Genomic DNA, 10,977 nt, shown 5'->3' with positions numbered 1-10,977 from the left:
GAGAGAACTGCAAGTGGTCCGTGCTGCCAGTGCAGAGCCCAACTGATTGTATACCTTTAAATTTTTGAAGGGAGAGGGATAGAGACAAAGGTAAGTTTCTAAGGAACTTGAAAGCAAGTCTTTCAGGACCTTGAGGGGATAGCTGCTGTTACTTGTAGTCTTTAAGAAAACACAAACATTAAGGCACTTAGGCAGCCATGAGTCCCTTGAAGAAGGTCACGCTCTGCATGGTTCAGGTATCTTACAGCTGCAGGCTGTAAGATTTAATTTACATTACATTTCTCTTGCCTTTGTTTCCCGTCAGAAGGTATCACACTTTTTTATTTCAAACTAAATTGCAAAGCTATAGTAATCAAAACAGTACAGTATTGGCATAAAAACTAACCTATAGATCAAGGGAACAGAGAGTCAGAAATAAACCCATGCATATGGTCAATGGATTAATTAATTAGTTGTTTGTTTACAATGGAAAGTTTTTTTGCTTAGTACACCAAACATGATGCAAACACTGTCATGACACACATACAGAATATGCAGAACAATATCAAACAGTAGTTTAAATGAAGGGAAACCTTTTTATTGTTATAAAAATGTACTCCCAAGAATCTTTTCTTCAGTTAATTTAACTGTGCATTTCAATAAAATAAAGCATAATGGATTAAGTGGAAGTTAGCTTGTGAATTATTCTTAAAGATAAAACGCCAATTCTATCAATCATGCCAGTGAAACACTAGAACTAAAAATTTCCAAGTAAGTGCAAAAGGAGAAGAAGGAGTTAGTTACCTTTTATGCTTGAACAGTCCAGAGGGAAATGGCTATATTACAAATACAACAGGAAACCCGTTAAGATGGACTGATCTAGAACAGAGTGTTGTATGGATTTTCAGTCTCAAATTGCGCTAAATGCTCATCATTGGTATGGTATGTTTTGGTCTATATGGATTAATGCCAAGACAGATCCCAATTTGTTACAGAAAGTTGGATTACTGTTGATTTTTGTTCTGTTTTTTTTTTTTTTTTAAATATATATACTTTAAAAAGCCAGATATGCTTCCACATGCAAAGGCAGGTTTTTCCTGGGAGGAATTACTACAGGAAGTAGTCTGAGGTATGAAGGGTAACATGAGGCTGTCCACCATGAGGTAGTGGGTCAAACTGAAGGAAGGAGTATTTTATTTTTTAATTATTATTATTATCATTTCAGGTAAAGAAGGAACATTTTGAAGTGTCATCTAATCCCGTGATAGCGGCCTCGTTCCCACAAGTGTTAACAGTAGTTGGGTGCACTGAAAACGGTAAGCACATTTTGATCATGACACCAATTGTATCCTCCCAGTATAAGTTGGTGAGCTGGAGAAACCAGGGTAAGACCACTGGCATGATTACATGTTTCAGAATGTCCAAATGTGTAGCTAGTACCCCGTGATGAAATGCCCCACCCACTAGGATCATCTGAATCTGGCCAAAACAGATCACACTTTGGGTCCTCATGTGGAACTTCTTGTAAACGATCCTAGGCTCTTATATGATCCAGTGTTATCTATGGGTGGAGAGATGCCATGCTGTAGAGGCAAAATATCTGTCCATCTACTAAGGCTGTAAGTGGAAGATAATCAACTAGATCTGTAAAATATGTCCAAACATTGGCATTTGCATACTTTCGTAGACATTCGTCATAAAAGCCTTATAATTGGGTAATTTGTCAGCTTTCTTGTTTTCCTTGCAATATTATAATGTGTTCTGGGTAATGCATCTTTTTTTTTTCAATATATGAAATTTATTGTCAAATTGGTTTCCATACAACACTCAGTTGGGTAATGCATCTTTAATGCCACAAGAAGAGTCACACTCTCCACTGAGTAGGAGCCTCTGTCTACATAGTCGTCCTCGAATAGATCATTTGTATCCGGTGATTTTCCACCAATTCCATAAGATCATGGAACTGACAATGCACATTTCTACACAGTAACAGGACAGCGAACTTCTTGCACATTTGATTCTTTTGCTAAAATTTCCTTAGCCTTTTGGCACAGCGTCTGCACTTGGTTCTGGTTAAGCTGTTTCCACTCATTCAGCTGCTCGACCCATTAGTCCGTCTCCTTGGTGAACGCCTTGTTGTCAAGGAGAGCCTGATCCCCTTCCCCACCACCTCCCTGCCCTCTCCCTGCCCCTACCTTCTCACGCTTGTGTGGAGCTCCCAGGAGAAGAAAGAACCAGACAGCTGGCTGCTGGGCCCCTCACCTCACCCCAGGTCAGCTGTCGGTGAGGGCTCTGGCCCAGAGGAGTCCTCTGCCTGCCCTTGGCTTCCAGGTTGCATGCATGGGAGTCAGTGAAGGGTGAAGGGTGTGGGGAGGTTGGAGTGTGGCTCAGGTGGGTGTGGGCGCAGTGTCCAGCAGAGGCTAACTACCTGCTACCTCCTCCTTTCCCCCAGCCTCTCAGGGCTCTCTCGCCCCTTTTCTCACTCTTTCTATCCCTTCTTCCTCTGGCCAATTAATTTATGACAAAGGAGCAAAGAATGTACAATAGAGGAAAGAATAATCTCTCCAAAAGCTTGTATTGGGAACACTGGACAGCCACATGCGAAAGAATGAAACTGTCCACTATCTTCACTGCACACAAAAAATAAAGTAAAAATGGCTTAAATACTTGAAATAGGATGTAAAACCAGAAAAGCAAACGCAAATCAAAATCATAGGATGTAAAACCAGAAAACTTAAACTACAAAGCTTCTGCACGCAAAGGAAAGCATCAGCAACATCAACAAACGCAATCTACAGAGTGGGATAAAATATTTGAAAATCATATATCTGATAAGGTGTTAGCATCCAAAATATATCAAGAACCATTCAACTCAGAAGAAGGAGGAGGAGGAGGATCGGGAGGAGGGGGAGGGGGAGGGGAAACCCCAAACAACACAAGTAAAAAATGGGTTGAGGAAGTGAACATATGTTTTTTCCAAAGAAGACATACAAATGACCAACAGGTGCATGAAAAGCTGCTCAACATCACTAATAATCAGGGGAATGCACACGAAACTGCAGTGAGATACCACCTCATACTTGTTACGTGGCTATTACCAAAAAGACAAGAAATAAGTGTTGGCGTGGATGTGGAGAAAAGGGAACCCCGTGCACTGTTGTAAATTGATGCAGCCACTATGAGAAAGATTATGGAGTTTTCTTAAAAACTTGGAAAAGTAGAACTTCCAAAGAAAGTCTGCTGGAAGAATTCCCTCTTGAGTGCAGAAAGTCTGCCTTCATGAAGGGCAATCTGCTTTACTCAAAATCTGCCAATCTAAAAGTAAATTTGATCCAAAAACATTCTCACAGAAATATCTAGAATAATGTTTGATCCAATATCTGGGCACTGTGACCCACCCAAGTTGATACATGAAATTAATCGTCACATGCATTATTGGCAAGATTATTGTTTTGTGTCTACCGTTTTGCCTTGAAACAATTTACCAGTAATAAGCCTAGTGATTGTTTTTGATACCTTTTGATTTTGAATCCAAATTCTTTATTTTATGTAATAATCGTGATGAGATTTTTTGCTGGACTGGTATATTAACGCTGGAGTGAATTACTTCCATTAAGCGTCTAATGAGTTGAAAGTCTTCTCTTTTCCCTCAGTACACTAGAGATGAATAAACCAGTATCTAAGATCTCACATATTTTACATTAAACATTCCTAACTTCTCATTTCCCTTCAAGAATGCAATGCGAGTTGTGAAAAAGACCTCAAGTCAATTGGTAGAGATTAGGACGTACAAGTTTAACCCATCATCGTTGATAGCCATCATGATTCCATAGAGAAGTTAGTGAATGAGGATGTGGGAAGTCTGAATTCTGGCTGTGGTTGTATCTTCAATTAGCTGTGGGATGTCAGGAGATGAGAAAAAAGGCTCAGGTTCAACGCTCACCTCTGCTACTTTTGGTTGTTTGCCCCTGAAAGGTAAACTTAGCATTGTGCTTAGCCAGGCTGGCTTTCTCCATGAAATGGAGAGTATAACAAAACTGTGTTTCTCACAAGGTCATTTAGATAATTAAATGAAGGAGTCTTATAGAAGATGAGTGCATTTCATAACAGATTACTAACTGAAGGACTTAGTTGTATGAAAGGGTAATTAGGTGTAGAAGTGTGTTAAAATCCAACCCCATTCTGGTCCAAATCTTTGGCTGAGAGAACACTCATCTGCTTTTTATCTCCAGTTTTGTATCTCTGAAAAGAGGATCATGATCTCATAAGTTTATTCCAAGAAAAGTCTACGAAATTTGTGATAAACCAGCACAGATATTATATAATATACTCTTATGAAATTATGGAATAATATCATTAATCTGGGAAGTAAGAAATTTTTAAAAACTGTAAAGACTGATATTTGTGGTTTGTAAAGCACTGCTACATTCATGATCTCATTTGAACCTCACACCACCCCCATACAGTAGTATTTTTGAACCCACTTAATCAAGGAAGAACCTTGGGCTCAGAGACAAAAGTATGTGACTTTCTCAAAGGCTAGTGAGGGGCAGAGGTGAGATTTGATGGAATCAGGGTCTGAATTGAAGGCTCATGATTCAGTTCATCATCCCCTTTCTCATTGCGATTCAGGTTGGTAGACTAGGGCCCTGGAAGGCCCGTAGGCAAGGAAAAAGTCAGAAAACCTAAGTCTCAAAGCAGTGAAAGGAAGGGGCTAAAAATTTTTAATAAGGTCACAAGCTGTTGTTTTATGTACTATGATTTGGGATACCTTTTTTTCAGCATTACTGTGGAAGTAGCCTACTGACAAAAGATGAGTACTATACCTAGTTCAACATTCAGCTGAGGCTTTATTTTCTCTGGGAAGATGTTGTGGAGACCCACCTTGGCCAAGGGTCTCTCTCTTCTGCTGTCCCACAGAACCCTAAGCAGACCTTCAGCTCTGCACTTAATGTATTATCATGAACTTGTCTCTGTATAAGTCTGCCTTTTCCACCAACCTCTAAGCTCCTTGATGAAAACAGTACTGAAAAGATGAAAAGACTGTCACTGGTTTCTAGGACTTAGCAAAGTGTCTTGCCTCACCTAAAATCTTTTTTATTTTAAATGTTTTATTTTTAATGTTTATTTATTTTTGAGAGAGAGAGAGAGCAAGAGCGAGACAGAGAGTGAGAGAGAGCATGTGCATGAGCGGGGGAGGGGCAGAGAGGGAGGGAGACACAGAATCTGAAACAGGCTCCAGGCTCTGAGCTGTCAGGACAGAACCTGACATGAGGCTTGAACTCATGACCTGAGCCAAAGCTGGACACATAACAGACCGAGCCACTCACGTGCCTCTCAACTAAAATCTTAATACATGTTTTTAAGTAAATCAAGTAAATATTTGTTGTCTGTATAAGTGAATAAACCTTAAATGTATTACCCTATTAGATGAATTGTATTTCTGCTATCAAGATACCTTTTTTAAACCATCGAGCATATATAGAAAATATAAGGGATGAGTAATCGTATGAATCTTGATCAGAAGTGTCCATCAGATTGTTAATTATACCCCAGATATTTTAGAGGCTCTGGGACTTCAGTCCTGAAGAATACTTATATGGTAAACTTCCTCGACTTTGCTCCAAATGTCTGACTGAAATTTGATTATTTATTTCCTTAAACCAATTTTACATCGTAACTTGCTGTTTCTTAGCAGATGTTATTGGTGTTTATTGCATAATATATTGGGGTGACAGCGTTATTTAAAAGGGTTATCTTAGTTTGACTCCGATCCTTCCCTTGTTCATTTGCAAAGACAGCGTTCTACTGTTAAAGTAGTACTTCCTGCATGTAGTTATTAGGTCCTGGTGATTTCATAATTTGCTTATTGTATCCACCACATTAGCCACTAATGATGCCTGGGGGCACCACTCATGCTTGGTCTAAAACTCAGTTTAGTCCATAACAGCAGTTATGAATATCGGCTGCTGTTAGGGTCACATGAACGAAATAGCCCCCTTTAGGTCAGGAGAATTATTAAAGGAAATTGCTAACTCTTGAGCGACATTGTCTACAATGTATTAATTTGTCTCAATATATGAGTGCCAATCTTCCAGGCTAATTTATGTGATTATATTTTAATGTATGCACATTTAACATGTTGCCCACGTTGCTGTCAATTCAGTAGTTACTGTAGTATAGAAGAAGCTTTAAAAATAATTGAATCAGAAGATTTGTCCTCTCAAGACTAATATGATACATGGCTTAAAGCTACTTGATTGGGAAGAATTTATCTTTAGTTCTATTTCAGACCTTCAGTTACACGGTGTGATTTTTCATTCTTGGGCAGTATCTAAAGTCAGTCCATCATTGGTTTCCTTCTGGAAAGCGTAATGCTTTTCTGAGGAGATTTAAAAATTTTTTTTAACCTTTATTATTTTTGAGAGACAGAGAAAGAGAGTGAGCAGGGGAGGGGCAGAGAGAAAGAGCTACCAAATTCAAAGCAGACTCCAGCCTCCAAGCTGTCAACACAGAGCCCCACCGCGGGGCTCAAACCCACAAACCTTGAGATCATGACCTGAGCTGAAGTTGGACGCTCAACTAAGTGAGCCACCCAGGTGCCCCTGAAGAGAGTTTTTAAAGACTTTTTCTGATGTTTGTAGTGTGTGTCTTTCCTTTACACATTACTATAGACTGCAAAATCGTGTAGACCGCTGTAGCTTCAAAATAGCACAGTTCCGGGGCACCTGAGTGGCTCCATGGGTAAAGTGTCCGACTCTGGTTTCTGGCTCAGGTCATGATCTCATGGTTCGTGAGCTCAAGCCCTGCGGTCAGGCTCTGCACTGACAGCGTGGAGCTGCTTGGGATTGTCTCTCTCCCTCTCTCTCTGCTCGTACCTCCCCTCAAAAAAAATTAAAAAAGAAATAGCACAGTTCCCCTCCTTCCATCGTACACAGCTCACTCATCTCTACATCTTGTGGATTTTTGTCTTCTAAGCATTTCTTCCATTTCTTCCTTCAACTTTATCCCTGATACAGCTGGCAGAGTTCAAATTAATCACCTTTTACTGGCAGTAATCTTTCACCTGATTTTTTGTGACAGACTCTTAATTTATACTCACTCCTCTGTGAGTTCATCACCATTCCTGTGCCCAGTGGCCACCACCAGCTCCCTCAACTCCACTCTTCCTCTTCTGAAACCTTGTTCAGTTATCGTACTAAGGAGCATCCTGTATACCCCAAGTTGAATTGGGTGTCCCCCTTGGTTCCCATAAGACCTTGTGCTATGGATGTTATTTGTAGGCACCTAAGAATCGTCAAATGCTCTCTGGCTCCCCACTGTTACCTCCTTGAAGATAGGATCCCTGAAATCCACTTTTAACATCCCCAGCATGACTTTTTATGTTGTTGAGTTCTGTCAAGAGCCTCTCATGGAACTGAGATCATACTACCTGGCTTCTTATGTGTTTTCATCTCAGTGCTGCTATAAGTGAAGGTGAGGTGGAAACTGTTTTCTTTTAAAAGCCACTTTAAGATTGGACAACTGTACATGAAATGCATTCTCATGATCTGAAACAGAAATATGTCTTGAAAATCAAATGTTTATGCTTTAACTATCAATGTGCATATGTACTTATGACATATGTCATCATGTCACTCAGAAAACATTAGTATTTCAATGTATGATCAAATACATACAACACACAAGGAAAAATGAGAGTTATACCTATATATTTTTTAAAGTAGGCTTCATGCCCGACATGGAGCCCAATTCGTTGCTTGAACTCATAACCCAAGATCAAGACCTGAGCTGAGATCAAGAGTCGGACACTCAATCGACTGAGCCACCGAGGTGCCCCAGAATGATACCCACTCTTAACTTCAACCAGATTTGCATATGAAACATTGACTGATTATTTCTCCTCTTCCCCCCATTTTGAAAATTAAATCCGTAATTGGGTAAATTAGACAAGCTTCTTCAAAGCTCTTAGTTTGTAATATGGCTATTTTTCATTTTGTCCTGAACTGAACAACATAACCTTTCCCTATTTGATATCATCATCACCTATCTACCATTTCTTCACCTAAAGCCATGTGAATATATAAAAAAAAAAAATCTTTCCAGGGGCGTCCGGGTGGCTCGGTCGGTTGAGCATCCGACTTCAGCTCAGGTCATGATCTCACAGTTGACGAGTTTGAGCCCTGCGTCGGGCTCTGTGCTGACAGCTCAGAGCCTGGAGTCTGCTTCGGATTCTGTGTCTCCCTCTCTCTCTGCCTCTCCCCCGCTCATGCTCTGTTTCAAAAATAAAGATAAACATTAAAAAAAATCTTTCCATACTCGTTCCATACTTCTTCCAGAGTGATGAACTAAAACATATTCCAGTTGTGTCTCAACTTTGCTTAAATGCTTTCAGTCACTCCCCTTTGTCTGTAGGATACAGTTTCTATTTTTGGTCTGGCATTACTTCAAATTTCACTTCCTGTCATTCTGTTGCTCAAGCCTCACCTGTGCTATAGGAAATGTGAGCCACTTATGCTCTGCTCTGGCCATGCTACGCACTGTCACATGTTCCCTGCAGCTCACTTGCTCTTCTCTGTCCGGAAAGTCCTTCCCCAGGCCTCTTTCTGGGAAAGTGCTTTGGTCATTCAAGATCTGGTCCAGCCTGTGATGTTACCTCACTCATCCCCTGCAGAGTAAATGTATGCAGTTTCCGTTAGCCTTCTCATTTTATTACAGTTATGTATATTTCTGCTTTCCCAGGTCATTTGGGAGCCCCTCAACTGCAGTGAAATGCCTTGTTTGAAAATTCCAATACTTAGCAAAGATAACTGCTGGTAGCAGATATTCAATAAATACTTGTAGACTTGAGTTGCCTCACTCAATATAACATCTTGAGGTAGATATATATATATATATATACACATATATATGTATATATGTATATATGTGCATATGTATATATATGTATATATATGTATATATGAATACACATGTATATATGTGTATATATGTATATATATGTATATATATGCACACACATATATGTATATACATACATATATATGTATATACATACATATATATGTATATACATACATATGTATATACATACATATATATGTATATACATACATATGTATATATGCAAAAGGGTTCCTCTTTCCACATCCTCAACTACATCTGTCGTTGCCTGAGTTATTTATTTTAGCCATTCTGACAGGTATGTGAGGTGTTATCTCATTGTGGTTTTGATTTGTATTTCCCTGGTGACGAGTGATGTTGAGCATTTTTTCATGTGTCAGATGGTCATCTAGATATCTTCTTTGGAACAGGGTCTATTCAGGTCTTTTGCCCAATTCGTCACTGGATTATTTGTTTTTTGGGTGTTGAGTTTGATAAGTTCTTTATAGATTTGGATATTAACTTTTTATCTGATATGCCATTTGCAAATATCTTCTCCCATCCCGTCAGTTGCCTTTTAGTTTTGCAGATATTTTCCTTCGCTGTGCAGAAGCTTTTTATTTTGATGAGGTCCCAATAGTTCATTTTTGCTTTTGTTTCCCTTGCCTCTAGAGACATGTTGAATCAGAAGTTGCTGCTTTCTTCTCTAGGATTTTGATGGCTTCCTGTCTTATGTTTAGGTGTTTCCTCGATTGTGAGTTTATTTTTGTGTATGGTATAAAAAAGAGGTTAATTTTTCTGCATGTCACTGTCCAGTTTTCCCAGCACCATTTGCTGAAGAGACTGTGTTTATTCCATTGGATATTCTTTCCTGATTTGTCAAAGATTAGTTGGCCATATGTTTGTGGGTCCATTTCTGGGTTCTGTATTCTGTTCCATTGATCTTAATGTTTATTTTTGTGCTACCATTTTATTTTTAAAGTTTATTTGTATTTATTTTGAGAGAGAGAGAGAGAGAGAGAGAGAGAGAGCAAGCAGGGGAAGGACAGAGAGCAAAGGAGACAGAATCCCAAGCAGGGTCTGTGCCATCAGTACAAAGCCAATTGTGGGGCTCCAACTCAGTAACTATGAGATCATGACCTGAGCTGAAGTCAAGAGTCGGATGCCCAACTGACTTGAGCCCCTCAGGAGCCCCAACGTATCTCATTTAATGCGTGTAGACACTGTCTTTATGAATGACCATCATGAGAAAGGCTGTGAAGATGAGCAACTACTTTCCACTTTTTCTTTTAGAGAGAGAAAGAGAGACAGAGTATGTCTGGGGTGGGGGGAGGGAGGGAGAGCGAGAACCCTAATCAAGCTCCATGCTCAGAGTGGAGCCCAATGTGGGGCTACATCCCAGGACTCTGGGATCATGATCTGAGCCAAAATCAAGAGTCAGATACTTAACCGACTGAGCCACCCAGGGAACACAAGAGTGACAGTATTCTAACTCTTGTAACTGTTCCCATTTGGGGTATATATCTGGGTTAGTTCAAATGAGATGGGGAATAGTACATAATCTTTCCTGTATTTGGTGGAGTTCAGAACAGTTAGAAGCTGAATTTAAAATACTTTTGGGGCGCCTGGGTGGCTCAGTCGGTTAGGCGGCCGACTTTGGCTCAGGTCATGATCTCGCGGTCCGTGGGTTCGAGCCCCGCATCGGGCTCTGTCCTGTGCTCTGTGCTGACACCTCAGAGCCTGGAGCCTGTTTCAGATTCTGTGTCTCCCTCTCTCTGACTCTCCCCTGTTCATGCTTTGTCTCTCCCTGTCTCAAAAATAAATAAAACATTAAAAAAAATAAAATACTTTCAACCTACACTCTAGCTACAGTTTAGACTTTATTGAGGTTTTTTTCAGATTTGTGTGGTATAGACAAATACTCCTATCAACTCCGTAGGACTTTGAGGATGTTTGATTAGCAGTAATTCACGGTTATAATTTTCTTAAATCCTTGAGATACTGAGCAAAGGTCAATACTTTTTTGATGAACATTTTCTACTTCTCTACAAGTTTATAATTTATGTGTTTCTCTTTTTTGCTTCCACTACATCTACAATAAAGGATGGAATACAA

The 10,977-nt window shown here is 39.8% G+C and overlaps 1 pseudogene; it reads right to left on the bottom strand.

Annotated features, from left to right (window-relative positions):
* Window positions 1-1,089: 1,089 nt before the first annotated feature.
* LOC109261390 (serine/threonine-protein phosphatase 2A catalytic subunit beta isoform-like) lies at window positions 1,090-2,194 on the bottom strand (annotated as a pseudogene).
* Between the last annotated feature and the right edge of the window lie 8,783 nt (window positions 2,195-10,977).

The sequence above is a fragment of the Panthera pardus genome, unplaced genomic scaffold (genome assembly GCF_024362965.1).
Source record: "Panthera pardus isolate Hobbes unplaced genomic scaffold, ASM2436296v1 HiC_scaffold_3, whole genome shotgun sequence".
NCBI lineage: Eukaryota > Metazoa > Chordata > Mammalia > Carnivora > Felidae > Panthera > Panthera pardus.
Note: the sequence above shows the minus strand (reverse complement) of the source record. Positions and strands in the feature narration are given on the sequence as shown.